The sequence below is a fragment of the Amia ocellicauda genome, chromosome 8 (assembly GCF_036373705.1).
Source record: "Amia ocellicauda isolate fAmiCal2 chromosome 8, fAmiCal2.hap1, whole genome shotgun sequence".
Classification (NCBI taxonomy): domain Eukaryota; kingdom Metazoa; phylum Chordata; class Actinopteri; order Amiiformes; family Amiidae; genus Amia; species Amia ocellicauda.
In genome coordinates, this window is record NC_089857.1 from 4,653,037 (window position 1) to 4,665,624 (window position 12,588).

Consider the following 12,588-nt stretch of genomic DNA (forward strand, 5'->3'; position numbering starts at 1 on the left):
TCAACCTTTTCAACCTATAAAAGTGCATCCTCGGTTTCAATTACCGAAACAAACCCACCGAAATAATCTCTGTGATTGAAAAGCACCAGAAACCATGTCCATAATGTCGGTTGATATGTGATTTCTCACTGGTGATATGTGGTTGAGAAGCAAAGATATGTTTGAGTCCAAATCTGCCTGATTTCATGGATTTCATGGAGATTTTAAGCTATGTTTTTTGACTTCGAAATGACCATTTCAGGTCTCCAATTGTCAAAATCTTCTGGGGTAGGACCCCCAGACCCCCCACCCTCAATTACTCAATCCTCTTTGTTCTCATTTTTCAACATTAATGTTGTGCAGTGCACAGTGGGACAAAGGGGAATGGTAAAGAATCTAAGAAGACATTATTACATGCTTGAAAGTTACTATTATGTTTATTCATATGCCTACAAAAATCTTTAACAAATTAAAATGAAAAGTGGTCTGAAATTGTTTTATTAGTAATATTTACTTTTATTTAAATGTTTTATTTTTGTACTTTGTCGAATGTACTAAATATAAGCAACGGGGTATATTGCAAATTCACAGAATTGTGTGTGTGTGTTGGAAAGGGTTATTTGAAGGTTTGATTACCACCCCCCCAGATGTCTGGACCTTGACAATACCTTGACCAAGAAATTTGGACCCTGACACAAAATAATTGACTACCCAGCTGTGAGGTTTCAAGCAGAGACTCAACCATAGAGACCAAGGAGCTTTCAAAGCAAGTCAGGTATAAAATAATTGAAAAGCACAGGTCAGGAAAAGGGTACAAACAAAATCTAAGTCTCTGAATATCCCTGTGAACACAATATACTCAATCATCAAGAAATGGAAGATGCATTGTACCACAAAGACACTGTCTTGATCAAGCCGTCCCTCCAAATTGAACAGCTGGGCAAGGAGGAAACTGTTGAGGGATGCCACTGTGAAGCCAACAACAACTTTGAAAGAGCAAAGGAGTTCAGGCTGAGATGGGATGAAATGTGCATCAATCAACAATATCCAGAACACAAAAAAGCCTGTATGGCAAGGTAGAAAGAAGGAAGTCATTACTAAGCATAAGCCATCCCAAAGCCCACATGGAGTTTGCAAAAAGTACCTGAGTTATTCTGCAAAAATCACAAGAACAACTTGGAACTTTTTTGTCTAAACGCCAACTGTCCAATTTGGCAGAGACCCAACACATCTCCCAGTCAACACCATCCCGACAGTTAAATGGTGATGGCAGCCTCATGCAATCAGGGTGCTTCTCCTCAGCAGAGACAGGAAAGTGTGCTAGAATTTAAGGAAAAATGGATGGAGAAAAGTACAGCCTGAAATTCTAGAGGAAAACCTGTTTCAGACTGCTAAAGACATAAAACGTGTGTGAAAATTCACCTTTTAGCTGGACAATGATACAAAGCACAAGGCAGAGATACACTGGAATGGCTAAATAATAAGAATGTGAATGTCCAAAGGTAGTAATTGAGGCCTGAATACTTATTAACATTTAACATTTATGAACATATTAACATTTACTATGACTTATCTTACCGTTAAAAAGCTTCAGATTGAGCAATCAAGTTTTTAATAAAATATTAAGTATAATCAAATTATTTTTCAAATTTTCGATAATGTCACAATTCTTTTATACAGACATAATCAACTTCCTTTATTACTTAGCTATTCATATGCTGTGCAGTTATTTTTAAACTTCGATGCTAACTGAAATTACTTTTCTTTGTTAAATAGTTTGGTCACTACTACTCACATCTTCAGGAATAATAATAATAATAATAATAATAATAATAATAATAATAATAATATTATTATTATTATTATTGTACTTTATATATATTCTGCATTTTGTATTGCATTAAAGAATTAAAACCAGTCAAAACAATGCCAGAGGGTTGAAATAAATCTCACATTGTCAGAAAAGTTTAAACAATTACAGTGTTGTTAAAATAAATCTGAACTTAATGGCATAATTAAATGGAATCACAATTGTACCTCACCTATCTTATCAAACCTGATGTGTTTTTTTTTTATTCATATTTTTGAATATGAATACATTGTCAAAAAATTGCAATGCAAAAACATATCAGTCGGTGGTCTACAACTGAATACGTGTAATACTCGCAGAATGATAGTTACAATGTTCAATTTTAGATTAGATTTAGTGACATCACAGGAATGCTAGAACAATTAAGATGAATCGTGGATGAAGGTATTTGTAAGTTAAATACAATGCATTATTGCATAAACTAGTATAATTTGTGATCACTCAGATCTAGAAGCATCAACATATCTGAAAAACATGTACAAAAAATATGTAAAAAAATGGTGTAGCTACAGAAGCAATAAAATCAATCCAACAACCTTTTATTGGGTTATTTACAAAGGTGCCAGAGGTAAATTGGGTGTAATAAATGTCCAAATGACCTCCAAACCCTTTTAAACACATGTTCTTTTAACACATCAATTATGAAGCTAAAGAGCCTTCGTGAGGATGAAGGACACTGTTGCGAAGGCTCTTTATATTGATGTCTTGTAATAATGTGAGCAGATCTGCTCCAAGGCCATTTAAGAGTGTAAAGGACCTTAGTTAATTGACCATAGTCTTGTTTTAAACATATCTTTTTCAATCATCCTCAAAAGCCACATACAGAACACAGAAATATATAGTTTATTATTCTTACTGTTATGAGCCTATTATTCGTCACATTGATGTCAACTGAAGTCAACACTTTGAATGACAATTGTAAGACTTTAGGGTAACACTTTACGATAATGGGCATTAATTCCTCATGAATTCTGATAGTACAACACAAGAAAAACACATGAATATATAATGTAATTCTTGTGAACTCAGATGTGAATTCATAATAATTTAAAGGCTCTTATTCATATGAAATTCATTTTCAAGAAATGAAGTTGATCAGATGTATATATCATTTAAAATTCAAAATTGTGATTAATCCATACATTTTGTTTGCTTTTATTCATATAGCCAGTCCTGATTTGTACACATGATTATCAAACTTTTTTTTACAAAGGAATTACACATGAATTAATGAAGAACATACTGGAGAAAAAAGACCCTTAATAATCATAATTAATTCATACCCTCTTACTCGCTCACCAGGGGGTTGTGAAAAACATGAATTAATGTGTGAAGACATGATATATGTATATGATCAACTTCATTTATTAAAAATTAATTACATATGAATAAGAGCCTTTAAATCATTATGAATTCACATACTTGAATTACAAATTAATTTCATCTGAGTTCACAAGAATTACATCATGTATTCATGTGGTTTTCCTGTGTTGTACTATCGGAATTCATGAGGAATTAATGCCCATTATTGTAAAGTGTTACCGACTTGGTATCCAAACAGATTACATGAATAAGAGCTATATTTAAGAATTAAAAAGGCACAGCTGACCCTGCGCTCCAGTTCCCCTGTGTGCCTCTTTGGTGAACATAGACAAAATCTGTGCAATCAAACAGTATATTTCAGGGTTTGTTTTATGAATTGTAAGACCAATAGCAATAATATTCAAAGGCAATAATATTCAATTGTTTTTGAAAGGATAACCAAATTGAAAATAATATAGGTTTGTGTTCAGTGGTACGGCTGTGAGACTATTATTGCTGTGGACAATATATCTACATTGTCAAATTGAAAAATCATAATCTTTATTTTATAATCTACAATAATATATAATGTATGGTGAATTGTAAAAATTCTGAATGATGTACACCTCTTAAACATAGCTGTGTAGAATTCCTTTCAATGTATTTCTTTCAAAATAAACCAGGCTCAGAATTCCAGAATAGAATCCTTAACCTGGCCTTGAAAGGGTTTTAACTGTCATTAATAATGAATATTTCTCATTAAGATAGAGGGGAGGGGCATTTTTACATTTCAAATAAGTGGGAAAAACTGAAATATGTAATTAAAACCTTTGTATTTATTATTTAATTTTATGATCATGCATTACTTGATCAATTTAGCAGGCACATTTATCCAAGGCAACTTACCAGGGCTGCTGCTGTCAATATACATTTTAAATTAATTATCAATGAACAAGAATGATAATCAGTTCATGGTGCACAATAATATATACATCAGTTTATATAACACAATACTGGAGTTTGTTTGCTGCATGAAACAAATAAAAATTCTGCATAAATAAATTGCATGTATGTGTGTATATATACACATACATTCACAATATACATATAAATATAAATGTATATGTGCATTTTGCTTATTTTCTATATTATAAAGTTTAGGATATTAGCAAGTACATGATTAATATTGTTCTTGCCAATAGAATTTACTAGACTGTTCCTTCATGGGATTGTCACATCTCCTCTCACATCCCCTCTCATTTCTCCTCCCTCCTATTCCCCAGCTCACCACCAGAGCTTCTGACATTCCTCAATCCCCCAATTAACATTCCAAGTCACCAAGACCCAGCAGCTCCCATGGATGAGATGACTGCTTTGACCCACCAGGAAAACATGTTGGAAGAACATGAGAGGATGTTGCGGATGGTTGAAAATACGTTGGACAGGTTGCTCAGGAGATTCCCGGTACAAGCTCCACAACCCCCGAGTGCTCTCGCTCAAGCAGCCGCCCCTGCACCAGAGCCACAGGCTGCTCTAGTCCAACTTGTGCAGCTAGCTGTCCCAGAAAAACATGATGGATCTCCGGATCCCTGTGAGGGCTTTGTTATATAATACTCCCTGTACATCTTCCCTCATACTATCCATCGGATTAAGCAAAAATTGCTTTTATTATTACTTTACTTAAAGGTAAGGCACTTCAATGGGCTCCAGCTGTCTGGACTCGTCAGGGAGAAGTCACCAAATCCCTACCTACCTTCCTGAAACATTTCAAGGATGTATTCAATCATCTGGCAGCAGGACGAGATGCTGAGAACAGCTGCTCTTGCTACATCAAGGCATCTCTACCACCGGTGAATACGCCCTAAAGTTTCGAACCCTGGCTGAGAACAGTGGATGGGATGAGCGGGCACTGATTACTGTCTTTCGTTGTGGTCTACACAGTGACCTGCAAACTGAACTGGCCTGTAAAAATTAACTTGGAAGCACTCATTCAGTCCATTTGGATAACCTTCTCCGAACCAGAGGAAAACACTACATGTCCACAGCCTCTCTGTGTCCCCTTACCCAGCTGCATACATGAACTGGATCCCATGCAAATGGGACACATCCCTGGAGGAGAGACAGAGGAGACTTCAACAGTAGCTGTGTCTCTATTGCGGACAACCAGGTCACTTCATATGTCCCCGTCGTCCAGGTTCTTCCCATCGTGCCTGAGACCTCCGTGAATACTTATTTTCGTCCCTTGGTGACACCAGATCAATGTCTTGTCCAAGCAATGGTCCAGCTTGGCTTAACACGTCTTTTTGTCTGCATTGCTAGATTCGAGGTCTGCAGGGAACTTCATAGAACTGTTACTCGTCTCAATATTCCTCTCTCACCATGTTCACCTCCTCTGTGCCTTTGGGCAGTAAACAATCAACCCATCAGTTCTGATCCAGTGTCCCAGAGAACTCGCCCCATAACCATGTTCATCTGCCTGCTGCACATCGAACAAATATTCTAGTTGGTAATAGATTCCCCTGGAGCCGATATTATACTCGGACTTCCCTGGCTCATGCAACACAACCTGGTTATCTCCTGGACTAATAAGGACATTGTCTTCTGGGGGTCTACATGCTTCTCTTCTTGTCTCTTCTCACCCTGCAGGGTGACACATGTTGAAAGTCCATTCCTGTCTACCCCTCCCAGGTTTCCTTCTGAAGCTGTGTTTAGCAAATCGCAAGCCTCACGTCTTCCTCCACACCATCCCTGGGACTGCGCCATCGACCTGCTTCCTGGTACATCTCCTCCTCGGGGTCGTGTCTTTCCTCTATCCCTTCCAAAGTGACAGGCCATGGAGGATTACATCAAGGAGGCTTTGGAGCTTGGCATCATCCACCTGCAGCAGCACATTTTTTTTCTTAGTCTCCAAGAAAGACGGTGGTCTCCGTCCCTGTATTGATTACAGGGGGCTCAATGGATTAACTGTTAAATATCGCTATCCTTTGCCTCTAGTGCCAGCTGCCCTGGAACAACTCTGAGGAGCCAGATACTTCACAAAACTGCATTATGAATACCTGGTTATGCCCTTCGATCTGGTCAGTGTTCCAAGCCTTCGTCAATGAAGTAATGCGACCCTATTTGAACGGGTTTGTAATCCCATACATTGATGACATTCTTGTATAATCCAATTCTCTCTCTGAACATATCACCCAGCTACAACAGGTCCTGCAATGTCTCCTACGAAATGGTCTCTACGTAAAAGCCGACAAATGCGAGTTCCACAGAGAGCGTGTGAGTTTCCTGGGATACACAATTGATTCTGGAGGAGTCCATATGGATCAAGAAAAGGTGAGAGTAGTGACAGAATGGCCACAACCACGCAAAGTCAAAGACTTGCAGTGCTTCCTGGGATTTGCAAACATTTATCGCCAGTTCATTTGTGGCTATAGCTCTGTTGCCTCTCCTTTAACCTCTCTCTTGAAAGGCTCTGCTTGCACACTACTCTGGACTGAGGCTGCCGGTGACGCATTCGCACAATTGAAGATGCTTTTCAGGACTGCCCCCCTCTTGAAGCATCCGGATCCTAATCTGCCCATCATTGTGGAGGTGGACACATCTAAAACTGGAGTAGGGACCGTGTCTCACAAAGACAAGGACAGTCTGCCAAGCTCCATCCCTGCACCTTCTTCTCTCACAAACTTTCCCAGCAGGGCATAACTACAACATCGGAAACCGTGAGCTCCTGGCAGTCAAACTGGCATTTGAAGAGGTTGGAAGGCTCTAAACACCCATTTCTGGTCCTAACTGATCATAGGAATCTGGAATACATTCAAGCTGCCAAACGTCTCAACCCTCGTCAAGCCCGCTGGGCTCTGTTCTTTACTCGCTTTCACTTCACTTTGACATACCCTCCTGGTTCTAAAAATGTCAAGGCTGATTCACTATCTCGCCGGTTCGACTCTCTTCACAATCCTCCATCAACTGAACCTATCTTGTCACCTACCTGTGTCGTGGCTCCAATCCGATGGAACATCTAGGAAAGGATTAGGAGAGGACTCGCATCGGTTCCCGCTCCTTCCACATGCCCATTGGATAAGACCTATGTTCCTTTATCTGTGCGTTCCTCACTTCTGAGATGTTCAGAATACTTCCTCAATTCACTTCACTTGTATGGACAGCCTTTTTTAAAGCATTGAATATCAACATCAGATTGACTACAGGATATCATCCTCTGTCTAACGGATGAACAGAATGCCTGAATCAAGAGATTGGCAGATTTCTCTGTTCCTACTATAGCACCACACAAATGGAATGGAGTCGGTTTCTACCCTTGGCAGAATGCGTCAAAAACTCCTTGACCAGTTCTTCCTCCGGCATCACACCATTCCAATGTGTTCTTGGATACCAACCACCTCTCTTTCCCTGGGATGAAGAACTCACCGAAATTCCAGCAGTGAATGACTGGTTTCATCGCAGCACAAAAGTTTGGCTGCTTCTCACATCTGCCACACGTGCCATATCCCGACAAAAGACCGGACAGGTGACTGGCCCCTGAATATCAACCTGGACAATTGGTTTGGTTATCTACATGGGATATTAAGTTAAAACTGCCCTCTAAAAAAGTCCCCGGTTCTTTCCCAGTCTTGCGTCAAATCAACCCAGTCACTTACAGATTATAGTTACCTCCTCATTACAGAATATCTCCTTCTTTTCATGTCTCCCTCCTGAAGCCAGTGGTCTCAGATCCCTCCTTCCCCATTTCTCAGGCCATCCCTGACCCATCACCGCCTTCTCCTCCTCTGGATTTCTGCGATGGTCCTGCCTACGCTGTCTGGTCCCAGCTTAAATCCTGTCGCCACCGGGGACGCCTGCAGTACCTTGTTGATTGGGAAGGCTATTGTCCTGAGGAGCGTTAATGGGAATTGACTCCTGATATCTTGGACTCGGTCCTAATCGTGGATTTTCATAGTGCCCATCCTGCCATTCCTCGTCCCCAGGGCCGTCCTCGCTCTGTTCTGGCTGGGGCCATCCCTGGGACGGGGGGTACTATCACATCTCTTCTCACATCCCCTCTCACTTCTCCTGCCTCCTATTCCCCAGCTTGCCACCAGAGGTCATCATCTCCAGAATACTGAACTCACCTTCTGACATTCCTCAATCACCCAATTAAAATTCCAAGTCACCAAATGCACTTCCTCCATCACACTCTTCTCCCATTGGTTCCCACTCCCTACCTCTGTTACCTGCTTCCCCCTGCCCCTGTATATATGTCCCTCAGTTTCTTTAACTTATTGCGAAGTTTTGTCTTATCTTTGATAGTTCTCGCTGAGCCTTATTATTATCTATGTCCTTCTGTGCCTTGACACTTGTATTCCGTTTCTTTGACTACTCTTCTGGATTTCCTAGTTTTGTCTGTTTGGTCCCTCGGTTGCCACTAGACTGGTTACTAACTGACTTCTGGATTTGCCCCTTTGGACTGTTTGCCTGGTTTCACTACCGTGATTGAGTCTATGCTTGGGTTCCCCTTGCCCTGTCCAGGTAACCATGACAAGATGGTATTCAATTCCTTTCCATAATAAAAACTTCCAGAGCTCATACATATTCAGCAAGTGAGTCTGACTTTAGTTGTATATAGGAAAATCTAGATGTCTCCTGAACTGAAACTGAAGACTAATTAAACTGCCCTATGTGAAGAAAAAAGTTGATAGAAACAGAAATAATACCTGGGGTAACAGAGAAGTTAAATATTGCTACAACAGCTAATATTATTTCATATATTAATTAACACAGTGATACATTTATTATTTACAATGCCAATATAATAATATCTCATCTGTCTGTCTCACTCCAATCCTGGTCAAACCAGAAGCATCCACACATTGTTATAAATATATAACAATTTACTCATCAACCTGTCTGGCAAGCACTGTGAATAGTGACCACTTCCTCAAGTGGTGAGGAGGCTTTTACCCACCAGTACACTGACCGTTATGATGACTGATATATGTATGTTTGTGTATATACATATCTATATACAGTTGTTGAAAGATTCTAGTTGTTTGAACTGCATTAAAATGGGATGCATGTAAACATTTGACAGAAACTCCATGGATTTGGGCATCCATATGCAATGGTTCAATTAGAATGGTGTACTGTGACATCTTTAGAAAAAGTTTTGGACTCATGTTAAAAATTAACAGGGCCTTGAAAACTTATATACAATTATATATATATATTGTTTTCAGAAAATGTATGATTAACGTTTCCTATATACTTTCAGTCTTTGATCCATTAAATGCTGAAGGTCAATTCTACAGGTAAAAGAAAACATTGCAAAGAAGCTGCTCTATTCTGTTGTATAACAAGGTACAAGAGGGCACAAAATGGCAAGGATGACAGAAACCACTCTTTTCTTTTATATTTATTAAAAAAAAAGAAAAGTCTATATGCTTAATTGTCTCTGCTTGAAAAGTAAAAAACAAAAACAAACAAAACAAAAACAAAAGCACCACTTCTTGTAAGTAAAATAAACTGATCCAAATAATTCTAATAATAACTTAAATTCATGATTTACATTTACCATGCAGATTTCTATAACTATATTAGCTACTTGTGTTGCTTTGTAAAATGTATTTCATGTCTCTTATGAACCCATGAGATTTGTCTTCACCCAGAACAAAATATGAACATATAGACTGTTGTACAAATGTGACATATGATTACTGTGGCTCCATCAAATATTACATTGCTATGGATATAAAGTATGCAGTTACAGTATGCAGGATCCTTGCATTCTTTAGAGGGCTTGAACGTCACACTTCCAAAGTCATTACAAAAATAAATATCATTAACCCTGTTGAAACTTGTTGAAAATAGCTAATCAAGCTTCATGATTGACATTGACTGGTCTTTGGCCCTGATAAAAGTTTCACCTTAATAATAACCGCTATTATAAATGATTTTGTGTATATATATATAATAAGTGCAAATTAACAAAATAACATGTACACTCATACATATTCAGCATGTGGGGTTGAGCTCCACTGAACTGTATATGGAAAGGGATTTCTCTTTTACATGGACTTATGGATGGGACTTGAGTAAAGGGATGTTTTCTCAAGATAACCAAAAAAACAATTTAAATACATATTCAGCCCTGTGTAGAGAGCTGTTGAAGCATATGGAATTGGTCTCGGGTGACACAGGGAAACCCCACCCAACCCTCAGTAAACCCAAACACCTGACTATGCCACCCCATATTAATATTAAAAGTGAGGATGGGAACCTCACTGTCACCCTCTCTACACGTAGGTTCATATTTAATCCCAGAGACAGGAATCAGGTTAAGAATTAATTTTATTCCTATAGTACTGATAGAAACGGGCAGTGCACAAAGTCTATTAGAAAACAAGAACCTGTCACAGGGATAAATCTAATACTTCTCAAAATAGATTGTCTCAACCGCTTTTTCATACAAGAACAGTGATGACAATTACTGCAAGAAAGAATGCAGATTACAGAAAATAAAAGCCAAGAAAACACAACCCTAACTTAACTCCACTTTATCGCTAAAATGTCCAAGTTCTACATATATCCCCTTTCCATAAATATTAAAAGGCAGAATGTTCTCTTACATTAAATGTTTCTACATTTCTTTTGGACCTGAATAGTTGATTTATAATGACTTTAAGTGGATTTCTAAATTCTAACCCTAACCCTAACCTACCATACCTAGCGTTTACTCAACACAGATGGGAGGAAACAACAAGTTGTAAATGGTCACACTGAAGCTCTTGAGGGGATTTCATGCCATTTTGGTGAGAGTTAAATTATAAACGATTTAATGCTTCTTTTCCTGCTTTGTTGCCATTGGTTTACGTTGCACTGAAAGCCCAACTCTTAACTCACTGCTACTTCGTTTAATTGTGACACTTTTTTATCTAATTCCCTACCAACTCAATGTTTCATTAAGTAACTTGCCACTAAAGTAATTATTTTTAAACAACTCAGTTATTACTTGTATTTCCTTTACTTGTTTTGGTGGATACAGAGCATCGATGGTTGGTCCCTCAGCCATTGTTTTGCTAATTTTGCTAATGTAGGTAGCCCCCCTCAAACACAAATGTCACTGTTGTGACAGCATGTGCCACACAGCATTTTAAGCTGGTGTAACTTAGTTTTCGTTGCATCTGCAGTCTGCAGGTTGCGTCGGCAATGCTTGTTTAATTTTCCTCACTGTGCAACCGTTGATCATAGAAAAATAATGTACCATAATGTGCCTGCCTTTTTTGAGAGTGAGAACAGAAAGACTCGGAGTAGCTGAGCCTTTACAGTTACAAAACCGTGACGTTTTAAATCGAGGTTAATAGTGAAATCGGTTAATCGCTGCATCACTACTCCCTTATGGAACCAGAACATCTTTTTCTGGCAGCCATGTATTCCTGTGGTGGTCTGGGGTGCTTGACTCTTTACTCTATTTAGCAATTGGGCTCCAACAAAAATAAACTTATTAATAGAAAAACACTTCTTGGGGAGGCCTTCATCCAGCAGTGGATTGATATAGGCTGATGATAATGATTGTATAGATATAGTTTAGTGGCTAAATTGAATTCAAACGTATTCCATGTACACTGTATACATGAAAATGACTATCTAATGCCAGAAACCACAGTTTCTGTTGGGGTGATTGCTCACTCAGCGATCTTGACTCAGCAGAATGTGGCATCCTATTGCACTATGAGGTTTGGGGACTTCTGTCTGGATGGTATTAGGAACGTACAAACACCGGTAATAAAGGGTTCAAACTAAATCAATCACAAAGAGAATGAATTGCATAGGGAGGTGGATTAGCTTAACAAAAGGATATTGTGATGTTCATTTCTCTATATGACATTTAATAATTATAATGTTATGGTATTGTTTTTCAAATTTATCGGCTTGTCAATTTGTTCTAAAAAAACAAATCCCCACATTAATTATTTTCCTAGACATTAAAAAGAAAAGTTAACACAGAAGGCATAAACAACTGCAAATCTTGGGCATCTGCAGTTTGTTTGTATAAGTGGAGGTTGTTAACACAATTTGGCACAATGAAACACTGAGCATAGACTAAAGTCTCTTTTCATTTCCTCTAAATGAATGTTTGCTCATTGTGTAGGCAGGGGTGACCATGTGACTGAAACTGTATTATGGAAGAGCTGGACCTATCACACAACTGCATGTGCTAGACTTGGCTAAAACAATGAAATGCACAGAAGCCTTGGGTTACAGAAATCCTAAGGGTATATATGCTAAATGATTATTTTTATAAATACAGTGCCTGTCTAGACAAGGGTACTGTGGCACTACACAAATACCCAGCATGGAGTAACCTTGGCTAAGAAAAACTACTGAGTTCACCTATACTGTATGTGGACATTTATAGGCCTCCTATTAGTAATGAAATAGAATAGTTA